At 34.4% G+C, this 24,815-nt stretch overlaps 1 protein-coding gene and 1 pseudogene across 6 annotated transcripts in view; both read left to right on the top strand.

Moving 5' to 3' along the window:
• The first annotated feature begins 2,384 nt into the window (after positions 1-2,384).
• Positions 2,385-2,975, top strand: LOC122406381 (uncharacterized; annotated as a pseudogene).
• A 3,252-nt stretch (positions 2,976-6,227) lies between these two features.
• LOC122406379 (uncharacterized) overlaps positions 6,228-24,815 on the top strand; it is a 31,749-nt gene continuing 13,161 nt past the window's right edge. For 3 of the 6 annotated variants that reach the window (XR_006259955.1, XM_043411791.1, XM_043411787.1), the window contains exon 1: positions 6,228-6,753. The gene's annotated coding sequence lies outside the window, so the exon portion shown is untranslated. Of the gene's footprint in view, positions 6,754-7,187; positions 9,015-24,815 lie in introns of those variants that run through there. The other 3 variants (XM_043411789.1, XM_043411788.1, XM_043411790.1) reach the window with 3 other exon arrangements.

Below are 24,815 nucleotides of genomic sequence, written 5' to 3'. Positions count from 1 at the left end.
TATCTGAGATCAAAAAACCAAGGAGCGTTTTGATTTGTAAAGCAATGGTTATCATCTAAATTAAAATAATACAGAAATATTAAAAATTGAACGATTTTTGCACTTTGAAACACCTGATTTAAAAAAAAAAAATTTTTCTTCGCTTTTATCTCTTCAGATTTTAGTATTCGATGAAAAAAATATCGTGTCAAAAAATCAGCCCTCTAACTAATTTCTTAGAGGTCGCTAATCTCATTTAAATTTCCCATTTGATTAACATGGGGAAATTTTGCTTTTCGGCAAAGGTAAAAACACTCGTAAACAACTAAATATTTTTGCGATTTATGTATAGTACCTTGAAGTTGATTCTTTACGATTTCCGAAACCCTACGATAGAACATAACTATCAATTATATAACAGTCATTATAGCCACCTGAAAGATGAATTTTTTTTTACTGCTACGGAATTACGCATTTTTTGGTTTTTTTTCTACTCCGTTAAGTTATTTTACATAGTTCATTTAAAGACTTGCATAAGAAAGTATTTTTAAAGACATTGTAAGAAATTATAAGCTAAAATACCGCTATTTTGAATTTTTAGTAATTATACAGTTTGGTTATTTTTTCGAAAATCGATGCGAGAATTTTTTTTTTGGCATGAACAGCTTCGATTAATCACCATTAATGAAATTTCATCGGAGGAGGCTGACATTTTCCATAAAAACTATAAATTATGGGGTTTTGAACTTGTTGCAAAATGTGATGATATAGGTTATATTTAAATATTTTGGAGTTCACACTAACGACAGGTGGACGCACACAAGCCCACGTACGCACGCACACCTGGTTCGCACACACTTCGAAAGTGTTCTGAACCCACTGGACGATCTCGCACACACATTGCGCGTTCGGACCATCTTTCATTCGTGTTCGCACACACCCATTCGATGTGTGTGGGTGTGCGTGCGCGTGTGTGTGTTCTTGCATCGATTTTCGAAAAAGTAACCGAACTGCATATTTACTAAAAATTCAAAATAGCGGTATTTTGGTTTATGATCTCTTACAATGTTTTTGCAAATACTTACTTACGCATGTCTTTAAGGGGGAATCCTGAATTAGAAGGTCCAAAAAATTGATTTTTTTTTTTATTGTTTAAATGTGTTCCTTATTTATTTCAGAACATGCACACAAAGTTATATAGGCTAATTCGAAATATTTAATTCGAATATTTTAATTCGAAACATTCAGAACGCTGAAATATCATGTCCAGTTATCCCAAAGGTGAAAAATCGTGTGGTGATCGTTCTTCGAAGCCACGAAAACGCAGATTCCACGGGAATCGATTCACAAGTGAATCAGATAATTCAGAGTGCAGCGAAAGTAGCAGTGCGAGGAAATTAGCCACCGCAAGCATCGAAAATATAACAGTTCATCCAGATCATTGTTACCGAATAATTGAATTTCTCCCAGTGTTTTTTACAATATCTGACATGGTATTATGCAGATCTTGTAAACAAAAAATAACGTTCTCAGAGAGCGGGCATCGAGGCTTGGGTTTCAAAATTGTCCTCACATGTATGTGCGGTCGACGTGAAATCAATTCGGGACCGTTGATAAACACCGGTTACGAAATAAATAGACGAATTGTGTTTGTGTTGAGGCTTCTTGGTATTGGACGAGAAGGCATCAATGTGTTTTGTGGACTAATGAATATTTGTCAAGGTTTGGCAAAATCAACTTACGACAACATAGTGGAGCATTTATTCTCCGCGTCGAAAGCAACGTTCGAAAGTGTTTGCGAAAAAGCTATAAAAGAAGAGCAAGAAAAAAATGTGGAAAATGAGCAAAATCCAGATTGTTTGAAAGTTTCGGGTGATGGATCGTGGAAAAAACGTGGCTTTACTTCATTGTTTGGTGTAACGACTCTGATCGCATATTACTCTGGCAAATTAATCGATCTTATCGTTAAAAGTGCGTATTGCCATTCGTGTGCCCTGAAGAAAAAAACGTTAGACGAAGACGAATTTGAGGAATGGTATGAAGATCATAAAGAATCATGCTCCTCAAATCACGATGGTTCAGCAGGGAAGATGGAAGTAGATTCAATCGTCGAAATGTTTACGCGATCTATTGATAAATTTGGAGTGAAGTACACGAATTATATCGGCGACGGCGACTCGAAAACTTTTGCTGGTATTCTTAAAATAAATCCATACGGTGACGCTTGTCCCGTTACTAAAAATGAGTGCGTGGGTCATGTACAAAAGCGTATGGATACTCGACTCCGAAATAAAAGGAAAGAAGAAAAACTCGGAGGTAAAAAGCGGTTGACGGAGAGCCTGATTAAAAAGCTGACAATTTATTATGGTTTGGCAATCAGGAGAAATATCAATTCTGTCGGAGATATGAGAAAAGCTGTCATGGCAACGCTTGATCACTATTGGTCGAGCGATAAATATCCTCGCCACAAGAATTGTCCGTCAGGCGCCGACAGCTGGTGTGAATGGCGCAAAGCTGAAGCCACGAATTCTCTTGCGTCTTTCAAACATCCTGCTCGATTGATTGACGAAAATGTGGAGAAACATATTCGTCCAATCTACGAGGAACTTTCAAATGATAAACTTTTGACGCGACGCTTAGGCGGGCATACGCAAAATTCGAACGAATCTTTCAATTCTACCGTCTGGCGCATAAACCCAAAACATCTCAATTCTGGCAAAAAAATCGTTGAAATTGCTGCATATATGGCTGCAGGAATGTTCAACGAAGGATATTCTGCAGTTTTAAATATTATGCAGCAGCTCGATTTAAAAATTGGCTAAATTTGCAAGATGTCTGCGGATAACATCGACGCACGACGAATTGAGAGGGAAAATCGGCGGACGTCCTTTTCCAGCAAGGAAGCTCGCACGGCCCGTAGACTCAAGCAACTCCATCAAAACGAGTTTTTTGAGAAAGAAGAAGGTTTACTTTATGGCGCAGGGATAGCTGATTAGCGTATTATAACCGTCAGTAGCCAAAAAATAACATTTTTCTTGACCGAAAACTTTAAAGTCCGTTTTCTCGAGTTTTCGTTTTTATGATTTTTCTCAATTGGCGGTCGTGATTGCAAAAAAACTAGACGACCAATCAAAACAAACCAAAGCTTGTTAGCTTTAATATTGTTTTCTTTTCTATTTGAACTAAAAACATTGTCGAAAAAAAAATTCTTAATAATTTTTTTAGCAAATTGAAATGATTTTTTTTTTCACAAAAAGCACATTTTCTGTTTCAAACCCGAGAAAACATTCGAATTTCATGATTTTTTTAGTTTTTCTTAGTTCATATAGAAGAAAAATATATTAACATTAAAATGGTTTTTGGTTTTTTTGTTTTAGATGAAAACTACGAGCTCCATCTGTCCCGCCGATTGGAAACAACAGTTGCACGAATATGCATAAAAATCGGTTGCCTGTTAATATTTTGCTTTAAAAAAAATTGTTTTTTCATGTTCAGACATGTAATAAAATAATCTGAAAATTTCGCTAGACTTGCTTTTTTTTTACCCTACAAAAATTCCCCAAAACATCGATTTTTCGAACCGTTTAATTCAGGATCCCCCCTTAAATGAACCATGTAAAATAATTCAACTGAGTAGAAAAAAACCAAAAAAAATGCGTAATTGGTTACCAGTAAAAAAAAAACATTATCTTTCAGGTGGCTATAATGCCTATTATATAATTTATAATTATGTTCTAAAGTAGGGTTTTGGAAATCGTAAAGAACAAGCATCAAGGTACGTAACACGAAAAAATATTGAATCGTTTACGAGTGTTTTCACCTTTGCCGAAAAGCAAAATTTCCCCATGTTAATTAAATGGGAAATTTAAGTGAGATTAGCGACCTCTAAGAACTTAGTTAGCGGGCTGATTTTTTGACACGATATTTTTTTCATCGAATACTAAAATCTGAAGGGATAAGAATGAGGAAAAAACAATTTTTTTTTTAAGCATCCCAATACACACACATACACACACACGGACACATTTTATTTCGAACCTAAGTTTTACTTTCGTGGAATTGAAGTGAAAACTCTCTGTGATTATGATCTTAGTCTATTTTATGAAAAAAAAATTCCAGCAATGCAAAACAAAAAAAATCCGGATTTCCTCAGTTTCGATTTGCCCATAGAAATTTTGTAATCAAGCACTTTCGAATAGTCTGTCATGCGTTTATAGACAGTACGATTATACTTCTTTTCTATATTTTGTAGTCCCTTGCTCTTCTCATCATTCCTGTTTTGGGTTATTTTATTATATTCTCCAATAACAAACATCGATAAGTTTAATTATACAATCAGAGAGAGCTGCTGAAATAGAGCGGAGGCATGGATTTTTTTTTCTAATATGTTTCAGAATCCGGACTACATCTTAAGATATATATAGAAAAAACCTCTAACCTTTCTAAATATTTTATACCATCAATCCAAACGTTGTTGACAATTTTCGGTTTATTTTCCATTATATAACACTCTTGGATTCCTCGGCCTTTTTTCTACTTCACTTTTTTCTCACCACTTTCACTAAGAAATTGTCCTGCTTTTATCTATTTTCTACAGAACCGGAAAAAATTGGAACAGTGTGGGTGAACTGTCACATTCGCGATCTTTATAGCCTCATCTAGTTAGCATTTAAACAACACGCCATACGTCATATCATAACGGAAATTTATAGGTATGTACTTGTACTATAGACCGGGATATCGGTGAACTGTCAAATTCGCGATCTTTATAATCTCATCATCTATTAGTATAAATAATAAAACACACCATACGTCATACGTCACGAAAATATATAGGTATATACTCGTATTATGGAACCAGATTTATCACTAAATAAACAACAAATAAACATAAAAAATGTGTGCGAAAACCCGACCCATTTTTTTATGCAATTAATAAATAAAGAATTAATATCTCTTCAACGCCTTAAGCTACAGAGTTCAAAGAGATCGTAATTGAATGAAAAAAAAATAAAAAATACGTCAACTTATAATATTCTCTGAAATACTATAGTTAATTAATTATTAATAAACAAATTTTGAAAATTTTCAAAAACAATTGGAAACGCTATCGCTCTGGTAAAAGTCTCTGGCAGCAATTCGTCATTACATATATGAGGGATTCTATGTCAAACCAGCCACTTTTTTTTCGACCATCTCAGATCTACCCCATAACTGATTATATCAAAGTACTACTAAAAAGCACTCTATGTGAATTTCTTCAGATTTCTAAATTCATAATTTTAGAAAATACCGTTTTTTTATCAAATGGATATATCTTGGAAACTTGAAGTAACTGAAAAAAAATGTTTGCGCATAAAAGTTGTAGTTTCGTGTTAGCTTTCGAGCGGATGACTCAAAATAATTTTTACGTTCTGGTAACGATGATTTTTTACGAAAAAAAGGGAGAATTATTTTTTTATTCAGAAACAAACATTTTTTTGGCTGAAAAAATTACAGAGTTTTCCAATATGTCTGACGATATCGCAAAAAAATCGCCAGAGTGGCACGGATCGAGGTTCTAGGGTAAAAAAAATGAAATTACACAAATTAATTTTTTCATACCCGGTACCTCGATCCGTACCACTCTGGCGATTTTTTTACGAGATTGTCAAACATACTGAAAGACTCTGTAATTTTTTCAGTCAAAAAAGACTGGCTATTTTTGAATAAAAAAAATTCATTTTTGTGATTTTATTTTTTTTGCCCTAGAACCTCGATCCGTGCCACTCTGGCGATTTTTTTGCGATATCGTCAGACATATTGGAAAACTCTGTAATTTTTTCAGCCAAAAAAATGTTTGTTTCTGAATAAAAAAATAATTCTCCCTTTTTTTCGTAAAAAATCATCGTTACCAGAACGTAAAAATTATTTCGAGTCGTCCGTTCGAAAGCTTACACGAAACTACAACTTCTATGTAAATACATTTTTTTCAGTTACTTCAAGTTTCCGAGATATATTCATTTGAAAAAAAAAAACAATATTTTCTAAAATTATGAATTTAAAAATCTGAAAAAATTCACATAGAGTGCCGTTTAGTAGTACTTTGATATAATCAGTTATGAAATAGAACTGAGATGGTCGAAAAAAAAGTGGCCGGTTTGACAGAGAATCCCTCATATGTACTTATCTCTGAGTCGCTGCCGCGACTCTAGATTACATATTAAGCTGGGTCTTATGAAACAGTATGTCGAAGCTATGAATAAAGATCGCAACTGTTTTCAGTATTTGAGCGAAACGTTTCCCGCGATGAGTGAAGCTAAATTAAAAGAAGGGATTTTCGATGAATCTCAAATTCGGAATTTATTTTCAGACGGTAGTTGTCTTGATGAAATGAGTGATATTGAAAATGCTACTTGACTAAGTTTTAAAAATGTATCTCAGGCCTTCTTAGGAAATACGAAAAATGAGAAGTACCAAAACTTAGTTGACGAGTTGTTGGTAAGTTATAAAAATTTACGTTGCTTGATGAATCTTAAAATGCACTTCCTACACTCTCACCGCGACTATTTCCCTCAAAACCTCGGAGACTATAGTGAAGAACAAGGTGAAGAACGATTCCATCAAGATATAAGCGAAATGGAGAGTTAGTATCAAGGGAGGTGGAACGTCAACATAATGGCAGATTTGTGTTGGACGCGGAAGAGAGATATAAAGAAAGAAAATATGAAGAGAAAGAAAAATGCACCGCACCGAATATTTGAGGAAAAAAGAGTTCGTCATACGAGAAGAACGGTATGATGTCTATAAAGTTCTTTTCTCATATTTTTTGCATCACTCTTGCATCTCTCCCAGCATCCACAAAAAATAATTAAAATATATACGAATTGAGCACATCAAATTACATAAAAAATCATGCATGATAAAGGTAAAAAAAAATTTGTATTATTCAAAAATGCGTTTTTTTTTACTTACTCAATATTTCGAAGGTGTATAAGCTAAAATAACTCTGCATTTAGATTCACCGCATCAAATTACATAAAAATCATACACGATATAGGTCAAAAAAATTTTTTAATACTCAAAAATATGATTATTTTACAATTTTAGCAGTTTTTCGCAATTCACTTAAAATTGGTGGGTGTAGGCGCTGAACTGGCCCCAAATTCTGATTCAGCGCGTCAAAATACATAGAATTATCTAGTCTCGCAGCAGCACCTGCTTTCTCAAATTCAGAACCTACTATTGACTGAATAGGCTAGCATAACATATAATCGTGCGATGTCAAGCGCACAGTCGTATTTGTCAGATTCGTGTGCTGTTCTTTTTTTTCATGTGGATTAAATCAAGGAACCATCACAGAGTGATTGGCCGGAAAATAGTCCATTTTTGCGTTTTTTTCAAATGGATAGGATGGAGGGATCGGGATGATTTTTTTTACGAATAAGACTATTATGAACAATACAAAAATATATTTTTTTATTTGTTTCCATTTATCTTTTGCCGTTGTTATTATTCATTTAAAAAACGCGTGTTAAAAAAAGGGGGCCATTGGTGCCTACGATTGCGGGTGTAGTTTGCGTCGAAATTTAAAAAAAAACGAATTGATTATTAATCTGTAGGGAAGCCGCTATGTTCCCATGAAGGTATTTTTAATTTAAAAAAAATGCCGGTAGTTTGAATTAAAAGTACAATTTTTAGCCCCTTTTTCCGACAGTTTTTTGTGTGAAAAAATATGAAGATTACAAAAAAAACTTCAATCAGAACATAAAGAATGAAATAAAGAATATGCAATAAAAATTTGAAGCTGATTGATTGATAACTCTCCCTCTGAAAGTTGACACCCTTATTAAAAGAGGCATTTCCAGAAAAACGCGTTTTAAGACCGTCCGTCCGGCGCCTGACGGCCCAATCTCTTATTCTAAGAAAGGTTGTAGGAATCGTAATAGAATTTTAATTTATAATTTGAGCGAACATACACAACTGTATGTATTTTGAAATGAAACCCAGAAAAACGATTTTTCCAAAATTTCATACTACGATGATTATTGTCGACGATACTTAAATTATTGTCTGAATATGCTGAATGAGTTAACTTTGCAAAAGTTTTATAGTAAATTCGGTAATGGGCACGATATTTGTTCAAACGCTTCGACCTAATTTTGCCGTTGAGTTATATATGAACACTCTTATTTTATGATTAATTGAAACTGGGTGGAAAATGATGATCAAATATTGATAAAGAAATAAAAAAATGTAGCCCAAGCTTGTGATACACGATACGAATATTATAAGTGGTTTAAACGAAGTTCAAGTAGCTCAAGTTAATAACATAGGTTTTACAAATAGCCAAATAGCATCGCGCTTTCATTGTCTCATGAATAAATTAAGGGTATGAAAAACTTAGTTATATACTCGTTGATTAATTACGGTACATAAAGTTGGTGCACAAAGGTATATACATCACCCACTCACTTACTGGTTGAATGATAGAGAAGAAGTTGAGATGAAAAACGAGGAGCAGGTTTCAATTCTTGGGCGAGTCACAAACAGGGACGCATGAGAAGCACGATCAAGACTTGTTGGAAACAACTTGTTACATGTATGGAGGGGTAATCATTACACACATCGATTAATGGAAGTAGTATTCAAAATATTGCACACAAATGGCTATCAAAACTATGTATAAAATCAGTGTGAGCTTGAAAAATATGTGTTCATTTTTTACTGCCGTTTCAAAGACTTGTGTTAGAAAAAGATGTTGAGTTTAATGACTTTGCAACATGTTTCCTGGAAGTTTTTTTTAGTTAATGCATTTTGAAGTATACACCAGGAGTTGAAAGTTACCAGGATGTCAACGTTCTTTCCAGTGCGTGTGTGCACTTCGATGAAAAGTTAAAACAATTACTCCATGAGGTTGTCCATTTCCCTCCTTGCGTTGGTCATAAATCATTAATTCGACAGAGTTGGGGGCTCGTCGAGCAAGACGATTGAACTCGTTCCACACGGTTGACTATTTGTGTCATTGGCCGAGGCTCACTTTACCAGACACTCCGGTATGCACTCAATACATCGCTAAAGTGTTTTACATATATTAAGTATATGTGACTAGGTGAAATATGTACACGTGTAAGGACTCAGAATTTTTATCCTTCAACTCATAATTTATAATGGCACAGAATGAAACACGCGTCGTTGACTAAACGAGCGTGTTTATTCATTAGAAATTCGATGTATAGGTATACAACTGACATGCATGCTGCACTGTCTTTTGAAACTATAATCGCTTTGACTCGTGTGTCAATCGTAGAGTTCACATTGCTGTTTAGTGATCTATTCATCTCATTTTATAATTATCACCCGATCAATAATCCTATTAAATTTCGATGCCAATCGCTACAAACGGAAACTTTTCAAGAGCATTACCATAAACTATTCATAAATTTAGCATTTTGATCTTAGATAGCTTGTAAGAAAGGAATAAAAACAAATAAACACGAAACTTACTTGTAAGATTTTATCAAGATTTTATGATAGAAGTTATAACTTAATGAGCAGCATTTTAACATCATAACGATATATGTGAATCACCTGTTGATTGGAATTTCACGATCGCTGGAGCGGACAGTACTAGATAAGGCACGCAACTCTTTGGAACCACACTACTCACAACATCTGACAGGAAGAGAAGTTATACATAGTACTCCATAGTATGCAGCGTTGAGCTACGATTAATTTGCAAAGAGGCTTATATCTATTAAGGCTCTTTGCGGGTTAATCGTTAGCTGAACCCAAATAAACGCGGATTAACTAACCCTAAACGGTTAGTATATTCAAAATCAACGTTTTATCGGTAAGAACGATGATAAAGATTTCATTTCTGATGCTATCGACAATCAAGTACTCCGTTACTTTTGTTCCGCTAAATAATACTTAACCTATATCTTTTTTTCGTGACAAAAGATAACATCGATAGCGAAATTGCAGAACTTTTTCCAATTTTCAATCGATTTTTATTTTTTACCGGTAAAAATATGCAGTTGAAACATCGTCGGAAAATTGTAAATTTTTTCTTATTACTGTATGGAAACGAAATCCCTTCTGATTCCTCAACTTTCCGTGCATTCTCGTTACGCCCAAAAAGACATAAGCTATGGAGAACTAGTCCAAAAAAATTGAAGTCTGTTGCAAACAAGTACTATTTGAAAAACAGAACCATAAATTAGGTTATGTGAAATGAAGATTTATAAGATAATTGGCATTAAAAACTGGCAAACAAATATATTGAAAACCACACGATACCCTATTCGAACAAAATAAAGTTACGCATTGGAACATACGTAGACGTAGTAGATAGAGAAACAGTGGAAAGTTAGCGATTTTCATTTCAAGATGTGTTACGATGTTACAATACACATTAAATTCAAACAGCGTGCCAAAAGTTCGTGTTTATTACCTATATCAATGCGTGTTTATGTAAATAGAATATTATGAAATACATCGAATACGAAGAATGAGAATAAAGCTTGAACACCTTCGTGCCTGTTGAAAGCATAGTTTGACATGCAATAAAAAGTAGATTTTTTTTTGTGAAATTTTTTTACTGCCGTTACATTGACCACAACTAGAGGAAAATAGCATTCTTCCAAGACATTAAAAACTCGTTGGTAGTAATTTGAGGGTTGCAAAACTTCATCGAATCTCGGGTCAATTGAAGAAAGAGGAACAAATTCTAAAAAGACAAAAACCACGAGTAGAAGCAGAAGTCACGTATATGGACTTCCGTTTCCGCCTCTTATTTGTAATTTTGATTTGTTTATTAATATAATCCCCATTTTGCTTCTATTTTTTTTTGCAGCAGAAAAAATCATCTGCCGAGCGATCTGTTGATGCAGCCCGGTTCGACCCAGCAGCTAGTATGCACCGTTCCATTTAAAATGTGTAGAACCGATTTAAAAAATTCAACGGCCTTATTACTAAAAAATGTATGCCGGCCTTAAAAGCCTGTGCACACATGCCCGGCTGGACAGCATCGCATTTTTTTAATTGGTTCTATGTATTTTAAATGAAACGGCGCACATTAGTTGCTAGGTTAGGCCGGGCCACATCGACGGATCAATCGGCGAGCGGATCTTTGCCGTCGCAGAAATACGGCCCATCATAGTATGAGATTAATCCAGGCAGATTTTTGTGCTTTACACGTGTTTCTCTCTTTCCCCTACCTCACAGAATCCTTCAAAACAAAGACAGAGCGATGATTCTCAAAAATTCGAAAGTGAAAAACACTCACTGAAATAGAGAATTTCGTTCTCAGTGCGATGCGATACGGCCCGGCCTATCTCTAATGTGCGTTGTCGCATTTTTCAATCGCTTTGCGATACGGCTCGCTCCGTCACTAGTGTGTGTCGGCCTTAAAATAGAGAATTTCGTAGGTACTCAGTGCGATGTAATGCGGTCCGGCTCATCTTTAGTGAGATCAGTCATATTTTTCACGTGTTTTGCGATGTGACCCACTCCGTCAGTAGTGTGCGCCGACCTTAATAAGATTATTGAAAAAAATCTGAAAAACATTTCACATTCTTTTCATCGATCGACACTTAGTTCATTTTTACGAGCAATCCTTTTCACTACGTTGCTACTGGTACGAGGAGACATGAAATTAGTGAGAATGAAGCCATAAATATTGTAGCGCGTAGAAAAAGCGAGAAAACTGGTTCGCATCTTACGAGTCATACACATGCCATTCGTAAAAATATCCGGGACGAGCCTTCGACGACTCCGAGAATTGCTGGTTCAGTTCGACGTGAATAACATTGATTCACGCAAACTTTATACAATCTATATGTTACATAAAAGCAAGCTACCAGATTCACTCATGAATAGAATTTATTGCTAACTGAGATGGCTCATGAATAGTCTGTTTTCCGATACCTCGATTATCGATTCACTGGGATCAACGTACAACTTTTTGCATAAATAATAATGAATACATTTTTTTAATATAAGAAATATATGGGGCATTTCACGTCAAATCAGTTACTTATTAACCCGACCCGCTTCGATTTCATTAAATTTTTTTCCCTGTGTTTTTATATTATGCGAGAAACTTTCTCAATTTTTTTCAATTTTTTTTGTCCGCCGGTTTTCGCTTATAATTTTTTTTCTTAAAAAACTCACTATAGCGATATTCGAATGCTCATAACTCTTTTTAAAATGTACCTAATGCAATGTTTTGTTTTTTTTATTTTTTCGTTTTTTAAAGCACTTTCGAAAAAAAAGACACAAGTACAACAACAATTGTCATGTATTTTTTTTTCAATGTAAAGCAAAACATATCTTTTTTCAAACTGATAACCTATATTAATTTTTTCGAAAAATTTTCAAAAGAATTTCGATAATTTTTTTCATTTTTGTTGCCTGTCCGCCATCGTGAAATGATTCGTATTATGTTTTTTTGAATTAAATTTTTTTTTTTTTAACTCATGAAACAAACACTTTTCAAGAATGATATGGCAAAACTCAATGATTTATCAATCAATAAACGAACTCGATTTCAGATAACATTTGTAATGAAGTGCAGTGATTTCAACGGCGGTTCGATTGATTCTCGAACATGTTTCATTTCATCGGAGCGGTCTGGGTTTTTCGTTGCTTAATAACACAACCTTCTTGCCGTCAGAATCTGTTCAACGCTCTATTCATTGGTTTTGGCAAAATAAGTTTATTACGCAGTCGCGATATATATGTGGAATTCCACGCTATTTCGCTCAGCTATGACCTCGACCATTTTCATTTTCCTGAAATTTTTCTCAAAATAGTATGTAACCAATGGAATATCCGAACCAATTTTTAGATTTTCATATCCTGTCTTTCGAGAGTTACAAGTTTTCAAAGAACCTATATTTTGCGCACACAATAATTATAAGTTTTCAACATTTATTTCGTAGCTGAAATAAAAACTACTATTTCTCGAAATGATAGCGATTTTTTATCTTATTAAAAAAAAAATCTCTAAAGTAATCGGATGAATTTTACAACTTTTGATGGAAGATTTTTTATTGGATTTTTCTATAGAAATAATATATCTGACCACAAATATCTGATATTCACTTAAAACAAATGAAATTTCATACAAAAGCATACACTCGTGTGCTTAAGAAAAAAAAGTTCAGCGTAGAAATATACTGTAACGTAACGCTCTTGCCGACCTGGTCTGAAAGTCGCAACGTGTTGGTTCGAGTCACTTTAAATTAAGGAGAATGTACGAAAAGACCGTGAGAACGCGAAGTTTGTGTCTTGAAAAATATAACAATTCAAATTCATTTCTTTAATCTTTACAAATTCGCATTTGTCGTGATCGCGTAACCGATTATTACAAATTTCTGGTTTTTCGTTTACTTGTCCGCGTTATTTAAATGAATTAGGCGAGAGAAGAACTCGAATGACTCGCAAAAACGGAGCCTTTTCTGTTGGAAATTCGGTGACCAAATTTTCTATGCGATTTATTTTTATTTGTACAATTAAGAATTTTTTGTTTAATAGCTGTGCTTATACCTTGTTTTTATTTTCCCGCACGCTTATAATTTTCGACGCTTTTGTTTGAAATTTTGGTTTTGACGTTTTATACGTAACATATCTCGAGATCGTATTTCCTGTGTTCTACGAACTAATACATTTAAAAATGAACAATACGACGATAAAGATGCGAACGATGTCCTGGTGACGAAAGCCTTTGAAATCTAACTTTTATCCTGCTTGGTAATCCAAGAGTGTTCTTCGCTTGTTACAATTTTCGATTGATCGCGTTCGAGCTACACAAACTAAAGTCTTACCGCAGCCTCTTGGATTAATGCCTTAAAATTCGCGTTTGCTTTCGCTTTTTGTAATCTATTGAATTAGAATTTTTACAATTTTTCTTGTTATTTGTGTCGTACAGTAGCCCACTTGGACATCGAAATCGAAATTTTTATAACTTAATCCCTTAAATTAATTTATCCTTTTTACCCCACAATTCGGATAATATTTTAATAATCTTGAATTTAAAAGAGACAAAATCAATTTGATAGATACCTCTATTCTCTACAAATCAAAAAAATGAATAAACTAACGTAGTTCGATAGCTAAGTGCCGCATATAAAACAGGGTGCAGCCCCCTTTCTGTGTAAACATTATTCGTTGTGAAATATGTCCCAATAATCCTTTAAATTATCATTAATTATTAGTAAAAAAATATATACTTACGATATTTTATTAAAATTTCATAATTCCTCGTGATTTTGGAGTTTTTATATTTTTTCTTTTGCGTACGCCCCTGCTAGAATACATCTTCATGCCGTATGCACATGTGCGAACATACAAATTAATGCTCAGAAGCGCGTTGATCGTGACAACATTGTACACAGGCAACTGTTTGAGACGAGCGCAGCGTCCTGAAGTATAGTGATAATCATTGCCTGTCTCACCGCGACAGCGTTGCCCTGTCGCGAACCTTGAAATTTTCCCACTCAAATTCTCATACGATTTTTATTACAATCATTTTTTTTTCAAAAACTAGACGGTAGATCATGTTTTTTTTTTAATTTTATCTTCAGAAGATACTCTAACATTGTGTTTTTTTTTTAATCAAAATCGTAAGAACCGTTCTCGAGTTATTTCGGTTCACATTTTTTGTTTGACGATTATCATGTGTTCAGATAGGGAAACCACAAAACTTTAACTTGCAATATCTGAAAAACTAAACGGTAGAACTATTTTTTTTTGTCGATTCGTTAGATTTTTCTACGCGACATATATTTTTTTCAAAATTTTCGTCAGAAATCGGGTTTTGGTATTTAACAATCTTAATAGTTTGTACTATACCACGGGCTTCAAACGTCGTCGAATGGCACGAATGTTCCTGCATGAGACAGGTTAGGATGAGAATACCCACACCACGGAATCGATACACCACCTAATCTCACCAATGTCCTGAGCATTCATTTGGTTAGGCCATTTATCGTGTACGGACCATGGGATCGATACACCGCCGAGTCTCACCAATGTCTCGCACAACGAAAATTCGGAAATTTTTAGGTTAGGACTTGGACCCTGGATTACGGGATCGATACATCGTCGAGTCTGACCAATATTCTAGGCAACCAGGGAAAATTTAAAAAAAAACGGAATTTTTGGTTATGTGAGAGTGGAGTTTATTGTTTGAGCTAGGCTAGGTAAGTCTCTAGGAAATCCGAACTAGTTCTTCAGATAGGGAGCCTGCCGAATGAGTCACGCACCGGCTTTTATACCCCTTCTCCCAACTTGTGAGTCTATGAGCGTTGAAAAACAGTCTCCAACCCCGTTCTGCGCATCGTTTGTTTCTAACAATTTCTCTGGTTGACTCGATGCCATGATTCAATGATTCTGAGTGATCGCTCACATTTTAGTAATCCCGACTATGCGCAGAAAGCCGTTTTTAATGTTTTCGGCTTAATTTAATGTTGAAATGATTACTACTTGATAAACATGCGCAGTGATAAATCCTTTTTATATCACTTCTTTTTCAAGATATTTGTTTAAAAACGACTTCGCGATCGATTTATTTAAATTCCGCTTATTTTCATCTTCAATTTAACTATAATTGCTTTAATTGGTAAAAAGAAAGTTAGAAAATAAATAAAATGACAATGAATCTTAGTTTGATTTATTGAAATGTGGCGTCGTTCAGAGCGGTGCCCGCATCTCGCTTGGACCTCAGTGGAACAACCCAAGATGGCCGCCAAGGTTAAACAACGACGCACTCGATCGTCATTGTTGTTGTTCTTCTTCTTTCTATTTGGCTAGAGTCACGTATAGTACCGTGAAGCTAGCCTGACCAGTGGTAATAAACCGCTTTGGCCAAGGGTCGTTTTTTTTTTGAAGTTGGTGTGAGCTCCTCTACATATATGTGTTTTGTTTTGAATGTGGGTTTATTTTTAAGTGGATGTTGCATTGTTGCGTGAGGAAAAGAAAACAGAATAGGTGATTCCAGGAAAATCACACAGCACACCGAGACTGTGGATCATATCCTTCGTTCTATCTGCCAAGCGAACGCTATGTCAATGTTTCAGTTTATATTTTTTCTTATCTCCCTTTTCTCTTTATTATATCCCCGTGAGCTGAACTAGCTCCCGAGAGATACAGAAAATGTGAGAATTTAATGTGTCCTATATAATTCGTTGTAATTTTATTTAGTTTTTATCATTTTTGTTTTTATCGTTAGATTGCTCATTGTTCAATTATTGAGACTGGCCGGTTACCAATGGTTCCATATTTCGATCTTTTTTCAACTTTTATGGTTATATATTTTAATTTGGTATTTTATTGAGTCAATGAGCTTTTATATATGTCGTTTGTTTTTTTTTTATTTATTGGTATAATTACGTTCAGCACTGTCACTTTCACTTTCATGTCTTTTGATTCAAATTGTAAAGATAAAGATACACGGAACCTTTCGTTAGTTTCCGCGGGATGACGGAAACACGTCTACCTTCTTCCAAGTACGACGGCCGAGTCGGTCGTCATTGTTCCGCGAAGTTTCGATAATTTTACTTGTTCCGACGAGCTCGGGCCAGAGAGCTATGAGAGCGTGGAGCGTTTTATTACAATATCAATCGTGTATATGAGCAGCAAGTAGAAACGCTTATCGAAACATTGCATACATTCTATCAATTCATAGAATCGTATCGATTCCATCCATTTTCCCACTCATTCGATAGATGTCTTTTTCCATCGATCCATCCGTTTCTCGACTCATCAATTTATCCATTCCATTAGCCCAGATGAAGATTCCTCCAAACTTATTTTCTTAATCGCCAAGTTTTTGAATCGTTTTTGCACTGAATTTGTGCGCGTATTTGTTGGACGTTTCTTGGCTATTTTTACTCATCACCGCTCGCGCTCTATTAAGACTTTTTCTTATACTTCCACGAGAACGATAGTTAATCGAAAATATTTAATGTAATGAGCAGCTATATGTATTTCTATGGACAGTGAATGGGTTCCCCCTGTATGATTAACCTGTAACTATTCTTCATCACATATTGGAGAAAAATGGAACGAAAAAACAGAGCACCTTCTGCGATGCACTGACAGGCCCAAATTACACAGTATCGAATGTCGCAGTGGAGTAACTCGTCATGTTCCATTTTTCTTAATTGTTATTCGATTGTAAAGGAACAATAAATATTGCCAAACGGTACTGTAATTTTTGAAAAACTGTTTCGTCCATGGAAATAGGAAAACGTCAATCATATCCATTCAATTGTGGCTTTGCTGATAGTTAGATGCAATAAAAAATTTATCAAAACACGAAAAAATCCTCGAAACTGAATGTGAGAAAATCTATCATGTGCACGCTTATCGTTCAACCGATAACTGACGGAACTGCTGACAGGTTAAAAAATAGTGATCTTTATTTATCCAATAATTCGAAATTCGTTGACCAATAACTCTTCGCGTACAACAGAGAAATCAAAGTTCCCGCGATGCAGAAGTAAACATTACATGTATTCCTGTCTCGAGTAATGTAAACTGCCTTTTTTGTCATTACACACGTCCTTGAGTATATTGCGTGATTTACGACCATTATTCTGATGGAACATTACATATTTTCACCTTCACCTCGAATTTCACTTTCATACTTCTATAATTATTTTTCTTTGTCGTTAAATTTCATAATGCATAGATTGGTATCAATCGGTTGAGTCGTATTACGTACCACTAAGCATAATCGTTTAATAATGTTGTCATAGCGGAAGCCAGTATCAAACGGTTAACGCTGCTGTTGATTTCTCTTCGGGAAATATTTTTCATTACCTCTCTCCCCATACTAGTCGATTCCATTTCCAGCGTCATCGAACAGCCAGAATATTTCATGTTATATAGTTTTTCGTGATATACACAGAATCCGATATTTCATATTACGTTTTATATGGTTTTAAAATTCAATCAACCCGCACGTCAGCCACGGGCTAATAAAAGAGCACATTCTTTTCCAAACTCCCGTTTATCAGCTATAATCCAATTAGGAGCGTTTACTCCACATGAAAACGAATATTGATCAAATGCGTCATTTGTTGTATATCTGTAGACACGTGACTTAGATGCTTGAATCGGTTTTAACTGGTCGTTGCAGCCAATTAGCGGTTAAATTAACGACCACAAGTTGTCATATCGAATGAGAAATAAATGATGAATAAAATGGTGCATAGAGACTCAAACGTTGTAGCTTCACAAATGAAGCAAACATTAGGATACGAGATTTATTTAGACGACAATGTATGTGGCTAATTAAGATATGTGTATAATACATTGTGACGTGAACATTTTCCACATCCAATAGATTTGAAATTTGGGCTCCTGCTCAATGTTCCTGCCACGATGTAATCATAGGATCCTCATTTTTGGCGAGAGAATGAGATAATATTAAGAATTGCAATTAATTTTATCCCATTACGTTGGGACATGAAAATCACATTACGTTGACATAGTGACACACACACGCACGCACTCACGCACGCACACAACTACGATGAAGAAATATACTAGAGCAATACAAGTCGATGATTTTTCGAGGGAATCATCAACACTGTTCTCTGTTCTATGGAAACCTCTGGGAAGTCCCGTCTGGAGGGGCATCAACCCTTCTAAGAATTATAATATCTTTCCACTCTAAATAAAAGAACAAAACCGAAATATGCTCTCCTACCGTCAATTTCTGTCGTGAAAACCATCGCTAACGAGAGTACAGCGATTTCGTCCGATTTTCGATGAGCATTGAGCAAGACACACGTGTGGCTTGCGGTAATTGAGACTCTCCTCTCCTTTTCGCCTTCGAGTAGGTCAGTCGATATTCTCATACAATATTGGAATTTCACTTGAAATTTAAAATAGTATTCGATTTTGTATTCATGCAATAAATTCGGTCGTGATGGCATCTTCGCCTTTCGCCTTAAATAACATCTGATATTTTTTGATCGTATTTATCGCGTGCACGTAGTGGGGAGCGAAGCAGCTCACGAAAAAAATCAGCACAAGTTATGATAATCTCGTGGCCGAATCCGGTTATTTCCAGTTTTGATTATTGACTTTTTCGTTTCCGCGTTTAAATGTAAAATATTCGCGGGTGAGTGTAATATTGAATGTGAATGCCGTATCCGATTGTGTGAAATCGGAAGATTATTCGTACGTCGTGAAAAGCTCGGCGGAGTCACCGACTATCGGGTATACTCGGTAATTTTATCCATAATAATAATTATATCCATTTGATAGCTGCAGAACAGATGTTTAGCTCCGCTGATAGTTCAGTCACGTTAGGAAAAGTTTTATTCAAGAGTTGCAAGGGTTAGCCAAATTTTTTGTAGGTTTTTTGGACTCATAACCCTAGGTTTTCGTAGAAATCCATCCTGCATTTTAGCAATAAAACATTCTTGCAAAAAAAATTGGATTTTCTCGAGTTAACACTTTTGAAACGCGTGTCCTATCGAAAAAAGTTTCAAATAAAACTTGTTCATCTTAACGTCCTTTATGAAAATGGTTCTATAAAAAAGTGCTAGCATTATTATTTAAGCGGTTAAATGGAGACGAAAATTCACAATTTTTTATTTGCATTCAATTATTTGTCATGATATCGATTTGAAGTCCATATATGATGTAGAGGAGTGGAATCCCAAGAGAATGATACAAGATTTATCGATCTGCGAGTTATAGTCTAGCGATAATTCGCGATATCCTAAAAAACTTTGACCTTCAATAGAATTTCCCAATGAAGGCCCACAGTGTAGAAAAAAATCGAGAACCTCCATGTCATCGTGCACAAAGTATATGGGAAAAATATTGTTTTTGTTAATAATAAATATTGTTTTTTGACGATTTTCATTTTTAGCTTATAAACAAATAGAAATTGTGACCAAGTAACAAAGATAGCTGGAACATTTTTTCTCCCTTCAATGCGTTTCTTAAAAACGAATAATTAGAAAAAAATCGCAATATCTTGATTACAGACCAAGACATGAAACGTTTTTTCAATTTTCTGTTGTTGTAATTGAGATTTTTGCAAAAATCAAATGCGATAGCATTCCTTATGCTTCCAGTTACAATTCGTATTGTTTCAGTATAGAATTGGTTATAGATTAAACCATCACATTTGCAGCCCTTTATTCACAAACGCCGACCTGACAATTTCCTAACCACCAATGAAAGGTGGGATGCTAGAGGATGCATCTCGTTTCTGAAAAAAGATGATAACATGGAAGAATTAGGTTTAAATGTAATAATCGATTCGACAAGAAGCGAAGTAAAAAGAGGGTACCAAGGCTGTGATGGCCAGAAAGGCACTACCATAACCCCAATCGCTTTGTTATTAATAATTTTTCTTAATGCCCGCAAAATGTGTGCGAAAGGAGGAAAAGTATAAAATAATAAATTCTTCCGCGAAACAAGCTTAAGGGTCCGGGTATCTCGCGCAAAAATGTTTACACTTTGAATTAACTTGTAGTGCAAAGAGATCCACTGAAAATATTCCAAATCATTTTTCAATTGAATTAAAATAGTACATTATGATACGCGAATGATACATTGCGTTCGCGGTTGCATATACTATTTTTTCGTTCAAAGGTTGCTAATGTGAATTTTATTTTTAAATGATATGAAGTAAACACAGATAACTTTTGGATTATTTATTTCAATACGTATTGTAATAAAATAAAAAATTTACTATATTTAATATTATTTTATTAAATTTAATGTTTTGAAATACAACTGTTTTGTAATATATGTAACATAAGAATGAAGTTAAAAGTTGAACATGAAAGCGTTATTTGAAAAGACAGGTATAATTTTAAATTTCTTTTTTGTCTCGAACAATATTGATTGTTACATTGCAATTACTAAATTGAAAAAAAGAATGTTTGTTGGAATTTGATTTCACGTTTATCGTGTGGACAGAGTTTTCATCTTTAAAGAAAGACATATCATCGTCAAAAAAATTTTGTGGCACAATTAAATCATTGGAAAGTACATCTCCTTCTATTGTTTGAGAATTTACAGAACTGTTTGTAATATTCAATGAAGACGAGTCACTTTCTTCAATAGAGATGGGCGTACTGCGTTTTTTTTTACGAGGAAGCATGATATCAACAGAGGCTCGTTTTGCAGTCGCAACAGAAGTAATCGTAGCCTTGGAAGTTGAGGGTTCGAAGTCAAGATTACTTGTGATTGAGTCAGCTATTTTCTTTTTATTCCGTTCTGAATCTGCAACATACCCCTCTGCAACTTTATCAGACTTCCATCCACCATGACGTTTGAGATCTAGAATGTCGCCTCCACCATCTACGAGAAGTGTTGCAGACGTTCTACAGAATGCGTGCCCTGTATACTTTTCGATATCCGGCAATTGTAAAAAGTCTGCGATTAGTTTTGGTATTTTCGATATCTTATGCTTGCCTATTGGCTATTTGGTGCATTTGCCCATTTGAAAATTCAGAAAAAATCGATCTACAGTAGTGTTGGCCGGTCGTAGATTTATGTACTTTTTGCAGTATTCGTATAGTCGACCGTGAATTGTAAAAGAGCGTTCCACTGCTGTTGACATACCAGGAATCTTTATTAAAACCATAGTATTATGATCTTCAACGGCATTGTATTTCAATGACAAGAAGTATAAGGGGCGGATGGTGCGTAGCGCGGGAGGGGTCCTGGCGAATGGTCGATAAAAAAAATCAATATTAAATTCGAGCAACAACATTTTATAAAGCGAAAAAAAAACAAAAACAATTGTATATGAAAATATAAATATAAATCAATTTGAAATAAAAAGAAAAATAGTTTAAAAGGAAAACTTAATAACAAGACTGATTTACTAAATAAATTTATAAAATTTCAACAGAAAAATAAAAACTAATTTTTCTACGTAGTTACCTTTACGTCCAAATACTGATTGTCTGGAGCTTCCTTGCAAAATTTTGAGACATCTTCCGCCGTAAAAATGTTTGACTTCTTTGGTACATAGTTTGCGTGTAACGTTTTTAAAATCCCAATCAGCTTTTTATAATTTCCGATATCAATCCCATCGAATTTATTTACTGTGGACTTCAATTTCGAATATTTTGACCACAACGTTGCTGAACTAAGTTTTTCTGATAACTCGTTGAAATACACTATAAAAATTGCTTCATCAAACGACGACATGCATTTAGTTTTACGCCAAGCTTTGAAGCTGTTGTATTCTTTAGTATACTCTCGTTTTGATTTTACAGGCAAAGAGTCCATTAAAATTTCTTTAGCTTTTTTAAGAATTTCTACAGGAATCTCATCTGTATTATCTGACTCAGAGTCACTGTAGTCATGTGCCATTTTTTAATAATGACACGCGTGAAAAGTGCTTACAACGAACTGAAGCGAAAATTTAATAAGGAAGGAAATGCCATTAGCAGTAAAGCGCGTGTTTTGTCTTTGCTTCTCTGTCTGTCTCTCTTATACATAGCAGCCTTTCATAGCGCAATGCCCACGCTTAAGCGTAAGAAAGAGATAGCCTCGTGTGAGAGAAGCAAGCATGCTCTCTTCTGTTTTGTTTCCATCTCTTTCTTTTTTCGCGGCTCAGACTTTACATTTACCATTTCGCGGTCTCTATACGGGCCGCAAAAAATCATTTTGCGGCCTGAGGACAAAAAAATGATTGATGATGTTTCCATTTAAAATTTATATTTTCATTTCGAGAGGCCTCTTCATTTTCAGAAGAAGGAATGTATGAAGCTCTTAACTCTAATAGAAGCTGTAATATAAGAAATGGCAGTATTATTATCTAAATAATAATATCTACTTCGCAGTCGGATAAATCATTCGCAAAACATTTCAGAACGAAAAAGGCTGCCAAGAATTCAAGGAAATTTATGTGATGTTTTCTTTCCTCCTCGTTCCAAAACTCAAAGGCTCTTTAATTAATGCAAAAACAACCCTAGCCTGTTAGTGAGGAATCCGAAAAAATTTCGCGTGAAAATTTAAGACGTCTGATCGGGTTGGAGCCAATCTGGGCATTTATTTTCCACCAACTAAAATCATCAGTTAAAGATGCATTGAGCCATACTTTTCTATCGTGATTACCATCATTAAATTTGAAAGCTAAAAATTTTTGCCTCTCAAGGTATTTCCAGTGAATGAAACCATATTCCACATCCGGACAGGCTGAGTTTAAAATCCCTAAGAATTCTGCGAATCGTCTGATTTTATAAAGTTTTTCAATTCGAAAATTGTCTATAAGTTTGGTTATGCGAATCTTCTTTTCATCAGTCAGATTCAATGAAAACTTGCCTGTTTCAATAACGAATCCTAAAAAAGTGTATTTCTGCTTTGCAAAAAGAGCACTTTTGTCATATATTATGATGAAACCCAAATGGTCTAACAATCCAATTGTCTTTCTCCAATTAGCTTCATATAAATTTTCCTTTAAATCTGAGTCTCAGAAATTCTCTATGCTATTCATGAATTTGGATGACGAAATATGCGTCGTTGAGATCTATTGTTCCTAGAAACTCTCCTCTAGGAATCAAATTTAATGCTAAACAAATATTTTCCAATTTAAAATGTGGGAAATCAATAAATTCTCTAACATTTTTAAGATTGAATATAAAACGTGAAGAGCCATCAGGTTTTGCAACAAGAAGAAAAGAAGAAATAAATTGGTCTTCACATTCCTGACATTCCTCCAGAGGAATGTTCAGGAGCTGTTCGATTTCCATCTGAATTTTGATAGATTCTTTAATAGAAGAAAACTTTTTTGTTTGCAACATGAAGTTGATGCTTTTCGGTATTGAATAAAATAAAATAATGATAATAAATGTTTTGAGAAAAATACTTGAAAGATATAAAAAACCCAATTTATTTGAAACCGATTTAAATATAATAAAAAGGAACAAATTGAAAATTATAGGTGTGATTAATAATGTATGATATTCGATATAGATTAGGAGGAAATTAGTTTTGTCTCTTTCAGTGATTATGAAGAAAACATAATTCTTTCCGCCTGTGGACTTTTGAAGTCCCTTTTATCGAGGATCAGACCTAGGGCTTCCGATCGGCTGGCCAGACCGATCGTTGCCGTATTTGTATATAATTTCTGTTGAAATTGTGGTTTTATTGTAATAATAGTTGAATTAATGTGTTTAGAGTTGATTATAAATTGGAGACAAGTATATTTATGTTTTATGTCACCTGGGCAGTATTCTCAGTGAAACTATGTAATACTCATGTAGTCCAAAAAACCAATAATGCACGATGATTTATAAGAAGTTGTTCGATCGATTCGCTGGAAACTTGCTTCAAATGAGCAATTCATTAGTAAAGGTTATAAAAATCCATTTTAAACATAATGAATAAAAAAAATGAATCTGCTAAATCTTGGTAATGTATAAAAAACGTTTGATTCAAAGGAATAAAACGTTGTCAAATGAATGCAAAAGTGACGAGTACATCGCATGACGAATGAAAAAAATTCAAAACATAATGGTATGTAAAAGAAATTACAAAACGAACTGTACATAATTTCAACAAAACAATTAAGAACAACTGTCACAAATCATGAAATAACATTATATTCAAAAAAAATACAAATCTGTAATTATATTGTAAAGGAAAAAAAAATTCAAATAGAACGTGAGAGATTTATTCCTATAAACTGGGAGTTAATTTGGAAGCTTGAAATTTTTTATCGTGCGAAGGGTACTTTTTTTATCAATACATAATACTATCTCTTGTATATTACAGAATGTTTGCATTGTTTGCATTTTTTTTATAATGAATGCAATTAAGTTAAAATCTCTTGGAGGAACTTTTCTCAATTCCCTCTG

Source organism: Venturia canescens, chromosome 2 (assembly GCF_019457755.1).
Source record: "Venturia canescens isolate UGA chromosome 2, ASM1945775v1, whole genome shotgun sequence".
In the NCBI taxonomy this organism is placed as follows: Eukaryota; Metazoa; Arthropoda; class Insecta; order Hymenoptera; family Ichneumonidae; genus Venturia; species Venturia canescens.
Note: the sequence above shows the minus strand (reverse complement) of the source record. Positions and strands in the feature narration are given on the sequence as shown.